This window comes from Mustela lutreola, chromosome 10 (genome assembly GCF_030435805.1).
Source record: "Mustela lutreola isolate mMusLut2 chromosome 10, mMusLut2.pri, whole genome shotgun sequence".
In the NCBI taxonomy this organism is placed as follows: Eukaryota; Metazoa; Chordata; class Mammalia; order Carnivora; family Mustelidae; genus Mustela; species Mustela lutreola.
Genome location: NC_081299.1, coordinates 27677740 through 27696760, shown reverse-complemented (window position 1 = coordinate 27696760; position 19021 = coordinate 27677740).

Genomic DNA, 19021 nt, shown 5'->3' with positions numbered 1-19021 from the left:
GACTGCCTATAGGCTAAAGCTCAGAAAAGAATTTTCTAGAAAATTCTAGAACTTTCCCCCATGTGTCTGACCTCTTGCTCGGTTTTGTATTTTGAGAACGGAAAGCTGCAATTGGTTTTGACAGATCCCAAAATACTGTGGGGTGGGGGAGAGTGGGGGCAGAGCCATAGGTTACAGAAACCAGAGATGTCCCAGGAAGGGTAGTCCTCTTCTGAAAGTTAAGGTTTCACACACACAGGGACTTATCAGACATTTACTATATCCCTTTCGTGGCCGGTCTTGAACTACACGGAGTGGGAACCAAGGAAATAAACAACACAGCATTCCCAAACTCAAAGAATTCGATCATTAATAGAAAAAAAGGACCTAGATTTTTTTTAAGTGTCTACTGTATGCCAAGCACTGAGCATATAGCAACTCATTTAATATTTCTAACAAGCCTATATAATAATGATTATCATTTATCATATAATAAGTATTATCATATAATAACATATTATGATGATAATAACTTACTATCATATAATAAGTATTATCACAACACAGGATGGCACAGAAACTGGCAGGCGAGAATTCTACCACTGAACCACCAATGCAGGATGGCACAGAAACTGAAAGGGTACTGGACCCACAATGGCTCATGCCCAACGAGGAAGCCAGGCACCCATCAGTCTGTGTGTCCAACAGACCTCTTCTTGCTAAAGGAGCTTTCTTATTCTGAGCCCTGGTAGGGAGTCTCCCAGGCACAACATCAAATGATGTCCTCGTATGTAAAAGTGCTTCTAATCAACAAATAATTTCAGGCAAGGGAAACTTCGGGATGGGAAAAAAAGGGTCTGCGTTCAATCCTACAAAGGTGTATGGAGGAACTTCTCCATGCCAGGACTGTGCCAAGCAGTTTGAATACTCAGACAGTGAGAAACCATCTCTGATGTCAAGAGGCACCCCAGTTTAGTGGAGAAGCAAATGCATAAATGATAACTTTCAACATGAGCTGGCGATTGCTGTGAGTAAGGTAAGCCCAGGAGGCTTTGGGAAGATAGAGGAGTCTATCCAGAGGATAGAAGCATCCTCCAACTTGTTCTCTCTCTGTCAAATAAATAAATAAATTTTTAACAAAAATAAGGGGTCTGGGGGGCACCTGGAGAGCCCAGTTGATGAAGCATCTGTCTATAGCTCAGGTCATGGTCCTGGGGTCCTAGGATCAAGTCAAGTCACACATCAGGCTCCCTACTCAGCAGGAAGTCTGTATCTCCATCTCCCTCTGCCCCTCCCCCTGCTCCTACTCCCGCTTTTGCCCGCCTCTCTTTCTCTCTCTTAAATTAATAAATTAAAATCTCAAAAAAAAAAATCGTATTAAAAAATGAGGCACCTGGAGACGCCTGGGTGGCTCAGTTGGTTGGACAACTGCTTTCGGCTCAGGTCATGATCCCAGAGTGCCGGGATCTAGTCCCGCACCGGGCTCCCAGCTCCACGGGGAGTCTGCTTCTCCCTCTGACCTTCTCCCCTCTCATGCTCTCTCTCACTGCCTCTCTCTCAAATAAATAAATATCTTAAAAAAAAAAAAAAATGAGGCGCCTGGGTGGCACAGTCAGTTGAGCATCCGACTCCTGGCTTCAGTTCAGGTCATCTCAGTGTCGTGAGATCAGGCCCCACGAATGGCTCCGTGCTCAGCGCCAAGTCTGCCTGAGTTTCTCTCTCCCTCTCGCCCCCTCCTCCCCCTATTTTCTTTCTCTCTCTGTCTCTCTCAAATAAATAAAGAAATATATATTTAAAAAGAGAGAGAGAGAGCCCTGCAACCTGAAGGAGGAAAAGGGAAGGCTTCCTGGAGGAGGTGTCACAAGTAATAAATCTTATAGGATGAGATTTATCCAGGCCAAAAAAAAAAAAAAGGTGGCAGTAAGATAGTGGAAAGGGAATTTTAGGCAGTAGAAAAAGCTTGGGCTCCAGCTAGGAAATAGACAAATGACATGGAAAGGACTCGGGGGAGAAGGTGGGAGCCACAGAGATGTTAGGAATTATTAGAGCATGCAGTTTGAGGCCAGAAGCCGTGGAGATGAAACTGGAAAGACTACGGGAGGCCAGGCCTTGAGGAGCTTGAACTTTACCCTGTGGGCCTTGGGGACCCCTGGAAGGTTTTAACCAGGGAAGTGACTTGATCCCATGCATGCCTTGGTAATTCTCTCGAGCATTGGTATGGAAGATGGTTAACAGGCTGGAGACAGGAAGAACATCCAAGTCACAAGACAGAAGAGGGAATTGTGCAAAACAGAGGAGTCCTCTCCCAGCAACAGTGTGGATATTGGCCCCTCACGCTGCAATCCTTGAAAGACCATGCCTTTTTTTTTTTTTTTTTAAGATTTTATTAACTCATTTGACAGAGATCACAAGTAGGCAGAGAAGCAGGCAGAGAGAGAGGAAGGGAAGCAGGCTCCCCGCCGAGCAGAGAACCTGACTCGGGACTTGATCCCAGGATCCCGGGATCATGACCTGAGCCAAAGGCAGAGGCTTTAACCCACTGAGCCACCCAGGTGCCCCGAAAGACAGTGCCTTTTAAGGCATTGCTAGGCACGCCAGGATAAGGGATTGCTCTGAGCACACTAGCACCATCAGCAGAGAGATAGAAAAACTGAGAGTTAACATCTGGTTGGGAAGAGAACTATAAGAAAACAAGGGAGCTAGAAGCAAGGTGCGGCCCGTCACCTTAACACTAACCCAGGACCCACAATAGAGGCTCACGTGACCCCAGGCAGAGATGTCCTTTGACCCCAGACAAAAGCAAACAAAATGCTGGCTGGAGGACAGCATCTCCAACTCAGGCATTCATGATTCCCAAAGAATACACATACAGACCCACAAGTTTTTGAAAACTCAAATACACCCAGAGGCGAGAGTGAGCAGATATAACACACAACAGCCTCAGGTCCCCAAGGATGTCAGCAATTGTAACTTTTATAATTACAGTATGTTAAGTAACTGGTTGAAATTTTCAAAGAAATAAAAGATGAAATCCTAAGAGTTACCAAGTAACAAGAGACCATTTAAAAACCAACTTGCTGGGGCGCCTGGGTGGCTCAGTGGGTTAAAGCCTCTGCCTTCAGCTCAGGTCATGAGTTCTGGGATCGAGCCCCACATCAGGCTCTCTACATAGCAGGGAGCCTACTTCCTCCCCTCTCTCTGCCTGCCTCTCTGCCTACTTGTGATCTCTGTCTGTCATATAAATAAATAAAAATCTTTAATAAATAAATAAATAAAAACCAACTTGCCAGGGGCGCCTGGGAGGTTCAGTGGGTTAAAGCCTCTGCCTTCGGCTCAGGTCATGATCTCAGGGTCCTGGGCTGAGCCCCGCATTGGGCTCTCTGCTCAGCAGGGAGCCTGTTTCCCCCCAACCCCCACCTGCCTCTACTGCCTGCTTGTGATCTGTCAAATAAATACATAAAACCTTTAAAAAAAAAAAAAAAACCCGACTCGCCAGCTCTGGAAAAGAACACACCAGAACTTTTAGAAATAAAAATGGTAACTTGCAACTGGAAGTCGGCCAATGGGTCCTACCGTAGATAGGACATGACGGAAGAGACAAAGGGTGAGCTTAAAGAGAGATCTGAAGAAATCACACAGGGGACAGCGCAGGCACGAGCAGACAGAAAATGTGAAGGACAAGGGAATGGCCACGGTGGCCCGAACCAAGGTTCCACAAAGAGGCAAGAGAAAATAACAGAGGGGGACTATCCAAAGACATGATGGCTGAAAATTTTCCCGAACTGCAGAAAGCCACACCTGCACAGATATGGCGAGTGACACAAACATCTAAAGAGACGGATGAGAAGAAATCCACGTCTAGCCACACGTGGTGAAATGGCTAGCAAAGTGCATCCTAAGACAAAGATCTTAAAAGTAGCAACGAGGAAAAGCCACACCACCTACAAAGAAGGATAATTAGACGACAGCACACCTCTCAAAAGCAATCACGGGAACCAGAAGACAGGGAACAGCTTCAAAGCACTGAGAGAAGATAACCACCAACCTAGAATTGTGAGCTTAGTCAAACTATCTTTCAAGGCTAAGGCTGAAAAGGAGGGGTTTTGTTTTGTTGTTTTTTTTTTTAAGATAAGTAAAAAGAGCCATCAGCGAGTCTTTCCGAAAGGAGGGTCTGAAGGATGTGCTATAAGAGAAAGGGAAATTACCCCAGAAGAAAGATCAGGTGTGCAAGAAAGAATGGTGAGCACAGACGTTGATAAACAGGGAGCTACGTCTACACAAACACTGTATAAAATAACAACAACATATGGGAACAGAAATAATTAAAATGCTGCTTCCAAATAGCATGTACATCTGTGGACGATCGAAGTTCAAGTGTTCAAAAGCTCACTGTATTCTTTAGAAAGGGATTTTAAGATACCAATAAGCCAGGGTGCCTGGATGGCTCAGTGGGTTAAAGCCTCTGCCTTTGGCTCAGATCATGATCCCAGTGTCCTGGGATCAAGCCTGTGTTGAGTTCCCTGCTCATTGGGAAGCCTGCTTCCCCCGCCCCCCCCCCCCCCGACTCCTCTCTCTGCCTGCCTCTCTGCCTATTTGTGATCTCTCTCTGGGTCAAATAAATAAATAAAACTCTTTTCTAAAAATAAATAAATAAATAAAATTTTAAGAATAAAAAATAAGTTATTTTAATTGATCACGTACTAGGTTAAAAAGCAGGTCTCAATTCCAAAGAAATGTCACACAGATCATGTTCCCTGACTGCACTGCATTTAAAGTAGAAGTCAGTAAGAAACAGATCAATTTAAAATCCCCATACATTCAGACATTTTAAAGTTTTCTTCTAAGTAATTCATAAATCAAAGAAGAAATCCAAATGAAAATCTAACAACACTTAGAACAGAACGATGAAATGAAAATACTGCCTGTCAAAACCGTGGGGTAGAGCCAAAGTAGTATTTCTAGTAAAACAGAGAGCTTGAAAGTTTCTATTAGAAAAGATGAAAAGTCAAAAAAATTAATGAACTAAGCATCTGACTTACAAATTATAAAAAGAGGCACCTGGGCGGCTCAGTAGGTTGAGCAACTGCCTTCAGCTCAGGTCAGGATCCTGGGGTCCTGGAATGTAGCTACCCCCAAACACCCTGCCCGTGGAGCCCCCCCTTCCACTCCTTGCTCAGTGGGGAGCCTGATTCTCCCTCTCCTTTTGCCCTCCCCCAGTTTTTGCTCTCAACTCTCTCACTCCAGCTCTCATAAATAAATAAAATCTTTAAAAGAAAAAAAAAAGAATTTATAAAAAGAACCACAGAATAAACCCAAAGAGATTTTTAAAAAGTAATAAAGCTAAGAAGACAAACTAATTAAATTAATGCAAAGCATATCAAATTAATGCAAAGCAAAGTCAAAAACTGGCCTCATGAAAAGAATAATAAATAGACAAACCTCTGGCGAGATTAATCCAAAATTCTATATTCGAAAAGAATTTTTAAAGGAACATATGTATATATCCAGAAGAGATTTGAAGGACAGAAAGTGAATGCTATGACCCACTGACTCTATTTTAAGGAAAAGATCATTCCAACCTATACAAACCTATAGAAACTAAACAAAGAGCACTTTTGAGTTCATTTCATGAGGACAGTATAACCTTGATTCCAAAACCTAACAGGGAGAATACAAGAAAGGAAAATTATAGGCTAATTTCACTCAAGAGCATAGACACAAAAAATCTTAAACAAGGTAATAACAACCTGAACCCAGCCATGCATAAAAATGTTAATATGGCTAGGTTGGGTTCATCCTAGAATTACAAAGATGTTTTAATATTTTAAACCTACAAATGTTATTCATTATGTTAACAAATTAATTGAGAAAAACCACATTATCTCTTCATTAGAGGCAGAAGAAGTATTTGATAGGACATAACAGCTTACTCATGATTTTTTAACTCTTAACAAACTAGAGCTAAGAGGAAAAAAATATTTTTTTCTAGAGGAGAAAATTCCTAAATAATAAGGTTACTTACCCAAACCTTTAGAAAACTTTATTCTTAATGGGAAATATTAGCATCTCCTTTAAAATAATAAACAAGACAAAGATGTTATTACCACAGCTTCTCTTCAAAGCCAAACTGGTAATCCTAGCTAGTACATAAGACAAAAGAATGAAATAAAAAATGTAAAGATCAGAAGGAAAGAAATGTATGTCATTCACAGATTATGTATTTATCTCCATAGAAAACCCAAAAATCTACAAAGTGTTAGGATAAGAGATGTAACAAAGTTGCTAGATTTTTTCTTTTTTTAAGTAAGCTCAATGTCCAAGGTGTTCTTTGCCCAATACCCAAAATCAAAGAGTTGCAGACTTGACTGACTGAGCCAGCCAGGTGCCCCCAAAGTTGCAAGCTTTTTGAAACAATATATAAGGGGCACCTGGGTGGCTCAGTCATTAAGCATCTGCCTTTGACTAAGGTCATGATCGAAGGGTCCTGGGATAAGGTTCCCTGCTCGGTGGGAAGCCTGCTTCTCCCTCTCCCACTCCCCCTACTTCTGTTCCCTCTCTCTGTCAAATAAATAAATAAAATCTTAAAGAAAAGGAAAAAAAGACACAATGTATAAGAGGGAAGGAGAAAGGTGTTTTTTCCGAAAGGGGGAAAAAATCAGCTGTATTTAGGAAATGCAATTTTAAGCTATGTATCATTTACAATAGCAACAAAACCATAAGGTTACCAGTAGTAAATCTAATAAAAGATGTGTAAAACCTGAATGGAAAGAAACCTAAAACTTAAAGACAGTAAACAAAGTTGAAAGAAAGAAAGAAAGAAAGAAAGAAAGCTTTGTGGATACGGAAACTTAGTATTTAAAGATGTCAATTCCCAAAGCAGGAAAGATGTTCAATGGAAAAGAGATAGTCTCTTCAACAAATGGTGTTGGGAAATTTGGACAGCCACGTGCAGAAAAATGAAACTGGACCATTTCCTTACACCACACACAAAAACAGACTCAAAATGGATGAAGGACCTCAATGTGAGGAATCCATCAAAATCCTTGAGAACACAGGCAGCAACCTCTTCGACCTCAGCCGCAGCAACTTCTTCCTAGGAACATCGCCAGAGGCAAGGGAAGCAAGTACAAAAATGAACTACTGGTACTTCATCAAGCTTTTGCACAGCAAAGGAATCAATCAACAAAACCAAAAGACAACTTACAGAATGGGAGAAGATACTTGCAAAGGACATATCAAATAAAGGGCTAGTATCCAAAATCTATAAAGAGCTTATCAAACTCAACACCCAAAGAACAAATAATCCAATCGAGAAATGGGCAGAGGACATGAACAGACATTTCTGCAAAGAAGACATTCAGATGGCCAACAGACACATGAAAAAGTGCTCCACATCACTCGGCATCAGGGAAATACAAACCAAAACCACAATGAGATATCACCTCACACCAGTCAGAATGGCTAAAGTTAACAAGTCAGGAAATGACAGATGCTGGCGAGGATGCGGAGAAAGGGGAACCCTCCTACACTGTTGGTGGGAATGCAAGCTGGTGCAGCTACTCTGGAAAACAGTATGGAGGTTCTTCAAAATGTTGAAAATAGAGCTACCCTATGACCCAGAAATTGCACTACTGGGTATTTACCCTAAAGATACAAATGTAGGGATGCCTGGGTGGCTCAGTTGGTTAAGCAGCTGCCTTCGGCTCAGGTCATGATCCCAACGTCCTGGGATGGAGTCGCACATCGGGCTCCTTACTCAGCAGGGAGCCTGCTTCTCCCTCTGCCTCTGCCTGCCTGTGCTCGCTTTCTCATTCTCCCTCTCTCTGACAAATAAATAAATAAAATCTTTAAAAAAAAAAAAAAGATACAAATGCAGTGATCCGAAAGGGCACGTGCACACAAATGCTTATAGCAGCAATGTCCACAATAGCCAAACTATGGAACCTAGACGTCCATCAACAGATGAATGGATAAAGAAGATGTGGTATATATATACAATGGAATACTATGTAGCCATCAAAAGAAATGAAATCTTGCCATTTGCAACGACGTGGATGGAACTAGAGGGTATTATGCTTAGCAAAATAAGTCAATTGGAGAAAGACAACTATGATATGATCTCCCTGATATGAGGAAGTAGAGATGCAATATGGGAGTTTGGGGGGTAGGAAAAGAATAAATGAAACAAGATGGGATCGGGAGGGAGACAAACCATAAGAGACTCTTAATCTCACAAAACAAACTGAGGGTTGCTTGGGGGAGGGGGGTAGGAAGAGGGTGGTTGGGTTATGGACATTGGGGAGGGTATGTGCTATGGTGAGTGCTGTGAAGTGTGTAAACCTGGTGATTCACAGACCTATACCACTGGGGCTAATAATACATTATATGCTTATTTTTAAAATTTTTTAACTATATAAATAAATAAAGATGTCAATTCCTTCTAAATTGGTCTAAAGAATCAATGCAGTGCCAATGAAATTTACAACAAAACTGTTGCAGATCTAGACAAGCTAACTCTAGCCACCTTAGAAGAGCAAACACCCAAGAATTAACTTGGCTAGCAAAAAATAAAAAATAAGGCCAGGTGACTTGCACTACGAAATATGAATACTTTTAAAGGTCAAGTAACAAAAATAATATGGCATTGGCATAGGGATGTTCAAATAGACCAACAGAACAGAATAGAGAGCCTCAAACCACAAATATATGGAAATTTGGTCTATGACATAGATAAAGTATGACTTCAGATCACTGGGAAACGCAAGACCTATTGTACTTGAGTAATTGGAAATCCACCCAGAAAAAAATAATATTGGATCCTTTCCTCAAACCATTAATGATAATAGTCCCAGGTGGATTAAAGCTTTCAATATGAAAGCCAAAACTTTTAAACTCGTAGGAGAAAATACAAGAGAATATCTATATGACTTCAGAATGGGAAAGACTCTCCCCAATAAAGTAAAAAGCACCAACCAATGATGGAAGAAATTATTCATAAATTCAATTACCTTAAAATTAAGTACTTTTACTCATCAAGACATCGCAAAGAAAATGAAAAGACAGGGGCACCTGGGTGGCTCAGTGGGTTAAAGCCTCTGCCTTCGGCTCAGATCATGATCCCAGGATCCTGGAATTGAGCCCTGCATCGGGCTCTCTGCTCAGCAGGGAGCCTGCTTTCCTCTCTCCCGCTCTCTGACTACTTGTGATATCTCTCTCTGCCAAATAAATAAATAAAGTCTTTAAAAAAAAATAGAAAAAGAAAAAAGAAAATGAAAAGACAAGCCACCGGCCCGGGAAAGGTATCTGCAACATACACAACTGACAGCCCAGCTGAACACATGAGCGAACAAAAGAGAGGAACAGGCATTTCTCAGAAGCAGGACATGAAAGACAACCAACATATGAAAAGATCAACTTCATTAATAATCAGTAAATGTAGATGAAGACAACATGAGCTACAATTTTACGCCATGTTGGCAAAAAGTGAAGTCTGACACCACCAAGGGTTGTTGAGGATCTGGATCAACAGGAACTCTTACACTTAGCTGGTAGTAATGCAAATGAGTATGACTGAAGCCTGTTGGGAGACAAGATGATGCCCTTTGCAAATTGGAACATTTGCATATCCTACAGTGCCCAGTAATTTCTCCAGAGAAACCCAGGAACTCATGCTTCAGGGAAGCTGTATAAGAATGTCCCTAGGAGGGGCGCCTGTGGCTCAGTGGGTTAAGCCTCTGCCTTCAACTCGGGTCATGATCCCAGGGTCCTGGGATAGAGCCCTGCATCGGGCTCTCTGCTCAGCAGGGAGCCTGCTTCCCCCTCTCTCTCTGCCTGCCTCTCTGCCTACTTGTGATCGCTGTCTGTCAAATAAATAAATAGAATCTTTAAAAATAAATAAATAAAGAATGTCCCTAGGAGGGACGCCTGGGTGGCTCAGTCAGTTAAGCGTCTGCCTTCAGCTTGGGTCATGATCGCGGGGTTCTGGGATCGAGTCCCACATCAGGCTCCCTGCTCAGCGGGGAACCTGCTTCTCCCTCTGCCTGCCACTCCCTTGCTTGTGCTCACTCATTCTCACTCTCTGATAAATAAATAAAATAAAATCATAAATAAATAAAATATAAAAAAAAAAGAAAAAAGAATGTCCCTAGGAACAAAAAAAAGGGTGGGTATAGTACCTCCACCTCTATTAGTAAGAAATGCCTAAACTAATTTTTGGTAAGGCTACACAATGACCTCTCCATAGATAAAGCGAAAAGGCTCCAATCACCCAGAGTGACATGGCAGAAATATAATGCTAAAAAAAAAATCAGGGAGTCAAAGACTATATACTATAGTCTCTCTCTCTATATATATAGTCTATATATAGCCAAAGATGCCTATTCTAGATCTGAAGTTGAGTGATTAATGGACAGATGGTCACTTTATTATAATGCTTCATAGTTTTCAAGCATGCTTACATATCAAATAGTAAAGAATAATTTAAATTTAAAGATATATGCAGGGACAACTGGGGAAGTTTGAATAAGATTTATAGACTGGATAGTAATATTACGAATTTTCTGATATTTATCCTTATACAGTGGTCAAGTAAGAGAGTGTCCTTGTTTTTAGGAAAAACACCATGATAGCACTTAAGGCTGTTGGAGGATCACAGTGTACAACTTACTCTCAAATGGTTCAGAAATAAATGGTATTCGTATACGTATACACACACACACACACACACACACACACACACACACACACACACACTGTATTAGTTTGCTAAAGCTGCCGTAACAAAATACCAGAGTTCAGGAGTCCTCAATAACAGAAATATATTTTCTCGTAGTTCTGGAAGCTGGAAGTCTAAGATCAAGGTGTCAGCAGGGTTGGTTTCTTCTGAGGCCTCTCTCCTCGGCTTGCAGTCACCTTCTCACTGTGTCCTCATGGTGAGAGGTCTTTCCAAAGTATATACACACCCCTAGTGTCTCTTCCTCTTCTTACAAGAACACCAATCATATTGAACTAGGCCCTATATCAAAGGCCTCATATTAACTTAATCATCTCCTTTAAGACCTTATTTCCGAATACATTCACTTTCTGCTAGGGGTTGAGACTTCAACATATGGATGGGGGGGCACACAACTCAGCCCATGATAGAGCGACGATAGATACACAGAGACATAGATCGATAAGGAAGGCAGGAAGGGAGGAACACAGGAAGGAAGGAAAGAAGGAAGGAAAGAAGGAAATTTGATAAAATGTTGAGGATCTGGGTAAAGGGTAGATAAAAGTGTTCTGCACTATTCTTGGAACTTTTCTATAAATATGAAATGATCTCAAAATTAAAAGCTTAAAAGTACACACATGGGGTACGTGGATGGCCCACATCAGGCTCTCCGCTCAGCAGGAAGCCTGCTTCCCCCTCTCTTTCTTTTCTGCTGCTCTGCCTACTTGTGATCTCTCTGTCAAATAACTAGATGGAGGTGACTGGTCAAGGAACTGAACAATGAACATGTGGGGGCACCATCCATGTAGCTGAGAAGAGCCCCCAACTGGTGGCAGGATGGGAGTGGAGAGGATGAGGATGAGGCAGGCTCCCAAGTCAGGAGAGAATGAGGCCAAGTGCCCAGAGAAAAGTAGAAGTGTGACAGGACGGAAGAGGGTATCACAGCTTCACAGGGAAGGGCTTCAAATGATGACCCAGGAGCCATGTCTAGATCCAACACCAGGGTCAAGAAGAAATTCAACCATGCTTCTGACTCCTCTTATACCTGGAGCTTGATGGAAGGAACCATCTCCAGCCATAAGGGCCACAGGGAGATGTCCTTAGGGATGGGAGGTACATGGGTTCTGTGAAGAGCTCAAGGGGGTGGCAAGTTGGCTTATCAAAGACGGCACAACCTGACCTTTTATTCATATGCTATCCTCAGACTCACATGCAAGGACAGGTTAGTAGTATGTACTCAAAAATATTTGCTGAACAGAAGGATGGATGGATGAGGAGCGCATGGTTGGCAAATGAACAAATGAATGGGAGAGTGATGGACAGGTGGGTGGGTAGAAAACAGGATGGAAAAATGGATGGGTGGTGGATAGGTGGGTGGAGAGATAAGTGAGTAGGTGGGTGGATGGATGGGTGTATGAATGGATGGATGAGTGGACAGGTAGATGCATGGGTGGGTGGATGGATGGGTGGGTGGGTGGGAGAATGGGTGGATGGGTGGGTGGGTGGGTGGGTGGGAGAATGGATGGACAGGTGGACGGGTGGATGGATGGACAGATGGATGGATGGATGGATGGTTGGATGGGTGGGTGGATGGGTGTGTGGATGGGTGGGTGGATGGATGGATGGTTGGATGGGTGGGTGGGTGGGTGGATGGGTGGGTGGATGGGTGGACGGGTGGATAGATGGGTGGATGGATGGGTGGATGGGTGGGTGGATGGATGGGTGGATGGGTGGGTGGATGGGTGAGTAAGGGGATGAAGAGGAAAAAAAAGTATGGGCGTAGGGATGAGTAAATCAACAAATGCATGAATTAAATAAACCGAGCAATCCAGGAAACATGAGAGGTCAGCCTGGGAGGTCAGAAATGTGACAGAGATGACACGTCAGGCCCTTCCCTCACAGTCCAAACCACTCATAAGAACATTTATAAGCATAAGGAGTTTGCAAAAGTCGCCATCCCTCTGCTCCCTGGTTTCCCCCAGCCCAAAGGCTTATCTGTGGCCACAAGCCCCCATCTGTGGCCCTTGCATCTAGACTGGTGGGGCAGAGGACACGACACCAGGGAGCACTAGAAACCAATGGAGACCCCTCTTCCCTCTCAGGATCCAGATGGAAAACCCCAGAAAGCAGGGGAGAATGCAGACCCCAGCTCTCATCACAGAAGTTATGGACCTGCCTTCACCTCTCTCTTGCCTTAAACAGGTCATCCAGTTTCTTCTTGACACTCTTACTGGCAAGATTTTTAAGGAAAAGTGCCCCTGTCTTGTCCCTACCATGGGCCCACCCCAGTGTTGTGAGAAGGTGAACCAGCTGCCTGAACTAACTCCCCCAGCCAAGGAAGCCCATGACGAGGGTAGTTGCTGGCCTGGCCTGGAGATTCTCCCCTTTATCTGGCTGCCCCCCACCTCGTCTGCCAGCCACAGGGTTGCAGAAGGAATAGGTTTCCTCCAAGCCAAGATAAGTATCTGAGCTTTATCTCTCCTCAGCCTCTGATCTTCCCATACCCTGTCCCCCAGACCATACCGCCTCCCCAGCCACACCATGGAGAACAGAGATAAGGCCCTCCTGGCCAGCAGACCACAAGAGGGGTGTTGGGGGGGAGGTCCTTCCCTTTGGTCCACCCAAAGCTCAAATTCTGCTTCCTTCCCTAGAGACGGGCCCCAAGACAGCATCTGGACAGTCATCCCAGCGCCTTCACAGCCTGGGCCCTGCACTCTGCTCTCTAGCACACAGCATTGATTGTGTCCTAACTGACTCATTTCTCATCTCGGGGCACCAATCAGAGGGAGAAAATCCTGCCAGTCTGAGCACCAGGGAAGCAGGACAGTGGAGTGCTGGCTGCCACAGGGTGGAAGAGACTTCTCCAGATTCTTGGCAGGAAACCTGATGGCTGCTGGGGACCTCTCAGGCCTGAAAACCGGGTCCAACATCCAAACTGTTCAGCATCCTTTCACAGACACCTCCTCTAATGTCACATCCCATGCTGGGTATTGGAGTCACAGAGCGAGTCCCTGCCTTCACAGAACACCTGGGAGCCCAGGTAAGCAGCAGCTAACCCAGCCTGGGAAATCCAGGGAGGCTTCCCAGAGGAGGTGACATTTCCCCTGGGTTTTAAAGGATGAAAAGGATTTCTTCAGACACAGAAATAAGGGGAAGGCCATTCCAAGCAGAGGGAACCATGTGGAGAAGTCTTGGAGCCATGAAAAAACCACGCATGATAGGACAGTGATAATAACTGAAGTGGTGGGGCTGTCAAGTCCAGGAGAGGGAAGAGGAAGCTTAGAAAGAAGCATGAAAAGGGGCGCCTGGGTGGCTCAGTCGGTTAAGCATCCAATTCTTGGTTCTGGCTCAGCTCATGATCCCAGGGTCATGGGATCGAGCCCCACGCTGGGCTCCACACTCAGTGAAGAGTCTGTTTGAGATTCTCTCGCTCCTTCTCCCTCTGCCCCTCCCGCACTCACACTCACTCTCTAAAATAAATAAGTAAAATCTTAAAAAAAAAAAAAAAAAAAAAGGTAGCGAGAGCATGAAGAGATGAGGTCCCAGCATCAGGGAGGGTTAGGGGCTGGTTTTGAAAGGCCTCAAAGGTCAGAAGAAAGACTTGGGACTTTATCCCATGGGCAACAAGGCACCAATGGAAGGTTTTTGCTGGCGCAATGGTCAGGTGGGGCTGTGTTTTGGAAGAAGCTGTCCAGCCGAGTACAGCAAGGGCGGCCTCGCAGGAGTGAAGATGGGAGAGCAGGCGGAGGCTGCCACCGTTGTCCCTGAGAACGAGGCTGGCAGCCCAGCCGGTGGCAGGGCGCTGGGAGAGAAGGACCCATGCAAAGGGCTGACAGGCTGGACGTGCGGCCAAAGGGAAAGCAAGGAGTCCAGGCTGAGTGCAGGTTTCCAGCAGGTTATAGAGAGCAGGGCAGGGGGGAGGCGAGCCATGGAGGAGTTCGGTGGGAGGCACGTTTAGTCTGGGCTATCTCTGGAGCATCACAGGGCAGGTGGGGATCTGAGAAGCAGGCCTGTGAGGTGTTACCCAGGGCCATATAGGGTTAGTGCCACCTCTGGGTCTAGAACGCAAGCCTGCCCCGCCAACTTCCCAGGGCCAGTGCTGCCTCTTCCTACTATGGTCTCTATACACCTTCTTCCTGTTCCCGGCCATGATGCCTTTGCTCTTGTTGTTTATCTCCCCAGAGTACTCCTTCCTCCTCTGTATCATCCCACCCACCCTCCAGTTCCAGCTAGAGTCCCAGCTCCATTCAGGGGCTAGAGCACAGAGCCACAGTCAGAGATGAGTGGGGTTCAAAAGAGGGAATGGTGAGTATGACAGAAAGTGCGGAGACAAAACATAGAACCCAGCAAGCTGGCCGTGTGACAGGTCACTCTCCCTCTCTGGGCCTCAGTTTCCGAACCTGTCCTAACAAGGAAAGGTCCTCATCCCCAGGGAGCTCGAGGTCTAGAAAGGGCCACAAGGTAAAACAGGACCATTGATTAAGAGGTGTATTGTGTCCCTTGAGGAGGCAAGTCGGGAAAAAGTTTACGGAGAAAGACTTCGTGGTATTTTCTCTGAGCCATGAAGAATGGGTACAATTTCAGCAAGTGGAGAGAGGCAGAAGCGGGCCCTCAAGCAGAGAGACCAGCCCCAGCAAAGACCGGCAGACACAAAGTTCAGGGTGTGTTCAAGGAAGAATGAGTGTCCAGATTCTGGTTTCTTTCTGAGTCAACAGCTCAGGCACTTTTTGTAAGCAAGCAGTCCAAGGCAGGCAGCCTCCAGTAAACACCTTTTTGCACAATCGAGGTCACACACAGGGACGTGTTTGCACAATGACCTGTTTGCACAATCTCGGCCGACTGCTATATTCCAGCCAAACCAGCCTGGGGCAGATGAGCACAGCCTCCACTTCCGGACACGTACCCTGGCTGGCCCACCCATTCCCGCCCCTTGGGGACAGGCAGCTCCTTGACCCACTCAGGAGCCCTACACACCGCAGACAATGACAGAAACCGAAACGATCCAACCCGCCGTAGGACTGCCAAGAGCGGGGTTCCTCCCCTGGGCTTCCTGACTGGGCTTTCCAGACCCCGGAGGTCACTCTGTCTGATGGAGGAGGGGGCTGGGGCAAGAGGGCTGGAGGAGGAAGTATCCACAAAGCAGACACTGGGTGTGATGGAGGAGATGACCACATCTGTCTCGTGCTTTTTAGCGCATGGGAGTAAACACTTATTGAGCACTTACTGTATACCTGGCTCTGTTGCACATGCCTCGCATGCATTGTTTCACCAATTTCTCTCAAAAACCCCATAAAGCAAATACTACCATCCCCACTTTAAAGATGACAAAACTGAGGCTCAGAGAGGTTAAACAACTTGCCCAGCATCACACAGCTAGTAAGTGGCAAATCCAAGCAGTCCAACCCTTCAGCCCCACTCTTCACCTCTCAACGCCTAATACAAAGTCTCTAAGGTCTCTCCCCTAAGTAAAGTTCTTCCTTAAACCTAACTTTCATTTCAGCTGCCACAGTTTTGTTTCCTGGTGCAGGCCTTCAGTGGAGAACAGAACACAGATGAGATCAGTAAAATCTTGCTCTGAAATACTGAACTATGCAGTGGGGGGAAAGGAAAGGAATTGGACTGAACACCTACCACGCTGGGTATTAGACCTCCCATAGTTCATTTAATCATCACAAAACCCCTGGGAAGAATTGCTTTCCCTGTGGCAGGTAAGACAACAGACAGAGGCTTGGAGAGGGAGATTCTGCAGCCCAAGAGATCCTCTAGGTGGAGGCTGGAGGCAGAATGAGAATATGGTTTCTGCCCTCAAGGAGTTCACAGTCTAATGGAGGAGGTAGACAGCCAAGAACCCACTGCGGTTATCCAGGATCACCGAGGATGGAGGGCACCAGCCCAGAGAGATGCTCAGCACAGACTCAAGTCTGGGCGAGCTCAGGGGCAGGACTCAGCCAGCTGGCGGTGACAGGGGGTCAGCAAGAGCAAACACGCGGAGGTGTTCAGAGCCTGAGGCAGGCAGGGAGAGGTAGACCAACGCTGCTGGACCACAACCCAAAGAAATGTGTCTGGGGAAGCAGAGGCGGGTAAGGCAGGAGAAGGAGGTGGGACCAGCTGGCAGGGTACCTTGATTGTCCTGTGAAGGAATTAGGATGTGCCATAGGGCCTCTGAAGAATGGGGACCAACATGATCAGCCATCCCTGTATGTAGGAAAGCTCACTCTGCCAGGAGCTGACAGAGGGCAGAGGGAGAGAACCCAGAGCAGGGAGTCCACAGGAGCCCCAGTGAGGGTTGGGGAGACCCAACAAAGGCGGGGAGAGATGAATTTCAGAATTGTGGACAAGACAAAGAGTTCCACAAAGGCAGGAATGAAAACTGCTTTGGGTCACCATTATATCCCGGCATCTGCTCTGGGAATACGTTTTTCTGAATAATGAACCAAAGGCCCATTCTCCTTCATTAGGGATTGGCTGGAGATGGGAGTGTGGAGAAGGGCGGGGGTGAGGAAGGACTCCTGGGTCCCTTCTTTGGGTGACTTGAGGAAGTGGGGATGGTGATATACTTTACCAAGATGAGGCCCACAAGGACTGAGGACAGGTCTGGCGAGGTGCAGAGAAGATTTATCCATACAGTCATTCATTCTCCACTTTACTCATTCATCCAGTGTGCACTGAGGGCTCACTAGGTGACAGGCAGTGTTGTAGGCAGTGGAGAGAAAGCTTTGACCAAAAACAGACTTAAACCCTCGCCCTCATGGAACTTCCATTCTAGTGGGAGGTGGGGGGTGGGGAAAGCCAATGACAGATGGTGAAAAGGGATATGGGAAAAAAGAGGGCTACGGAGTAGGGGGTGCAATTTTTTTTAAAGAGTAATCAAAGAAAGACTCAATGAGAAGTTGATATTTGAGCAAAGATCTGAAGAAGGAGAGAGAGTGGACCCATGTCATTATTGTGGGGGGGATGGAATCCGGGCAAGAGAAACAGCAAGTGCAAAGGCCCTGAGGCAGGAGGGAGCCTAGCAAATTTAAGAAACAAGAAGAAAAACAGCATAGCTGAAGCAGAGCAGCAAGGGAGAGAAGAATAGGAGAGTGCCCCCCCATGTTGAGTGGGACCTTGTAGATCATCAAAAGGACCTTGAACTTGACTCTGAGTGAGATGAGAACCACTGGGGGCTTGGGACAGAGGATGACATGAAGTGACTTGACAGGAACTGACTTTCTTTTGGTCAGTATCATACCGGCTGCTGAAGGTACAATAGACAAATTGGTGGGGGACAGGATAAATGGAAGTAGGAGACTATTGCAACAATCTAAGTAAGAGGTTAGGGTTGTTTAATCCTGACTAGTATTGGTTTAAGTGGTAGTTATATTTTCCAACTTTGTATCATGAAAATATTGAAACATAGAGGCAAGGTGAACTGTAACAGGAACAATTGTCTCCCCAAAACTCTGCTTATATTTTGAAAGAAGAGTTGACAGGATTTGCTGAGCAGGCGGGGTCCCTATAGGACATCTTGGGGAGGTTGCCACAGACAGGTGGGTATTTCCTTTTGGACCCTCCCCTGCAGCCCACGTCTGCCCCTCACATAAGACTCAGAAGCCTTTTTTCCAAAAAGGATCATACGTTATGGATGCTCTGCTGGTTAGTTGGTACCTAACCTTACTGGGTCATAAATCCAATGGACTATGAACAGTCTGAACCCTCTTCAGAAAAATGCACAGAAAATTATTTATAAGCAGTTCTGAAGAGCACCTGGGTGGTTCAATTGGTTAAGCACCTGCCTTCGGCTCTGGTCCTGATCCAGGAGTCCTGGGATCAAGCCCCAGGTCAGGTTTCCTGCTCAGAGGGGAGGCTGCTTCTCCCTCTGCCTCTGCCACTCCCCCTGCCTGTGCTTGCTCTCACTCTCACTCTCTCTATCAAATAAATAAATTTTTCAATAAGTCTTTATAACCAGTTCCGGGGAAATCATGGATACAAACAATGAAAGACACAAAATTTAGCCTGCTACACCCAATCCAAAAATATTCAGGGTAGCAGAATCATCGTGAGTAAACCAATTTCAAGGTCACATATGAAGACCCTGAGCCTTCCCTGAGGTCTTCCCCCCATCTTGTTTCCAGAGTCCCCATTTCCCCATTGCCAGTCAATGGTGGAAAATAGGCAGTCAAGAAGGCCACAGGGAGTCAGATCCAAAATTTCCCATAACCTGGAGGCTGTCTCTTGAGTACTGTGAGGATTAGGGCCCCAAGGCTAAGCCAAAAAGAGGCTTAGAGCAGAGCGAGCCTTCAAGCCAAGGTCTGTCTCCCACTGATGCTCCCTCAGGGATAGGGGTGCAGG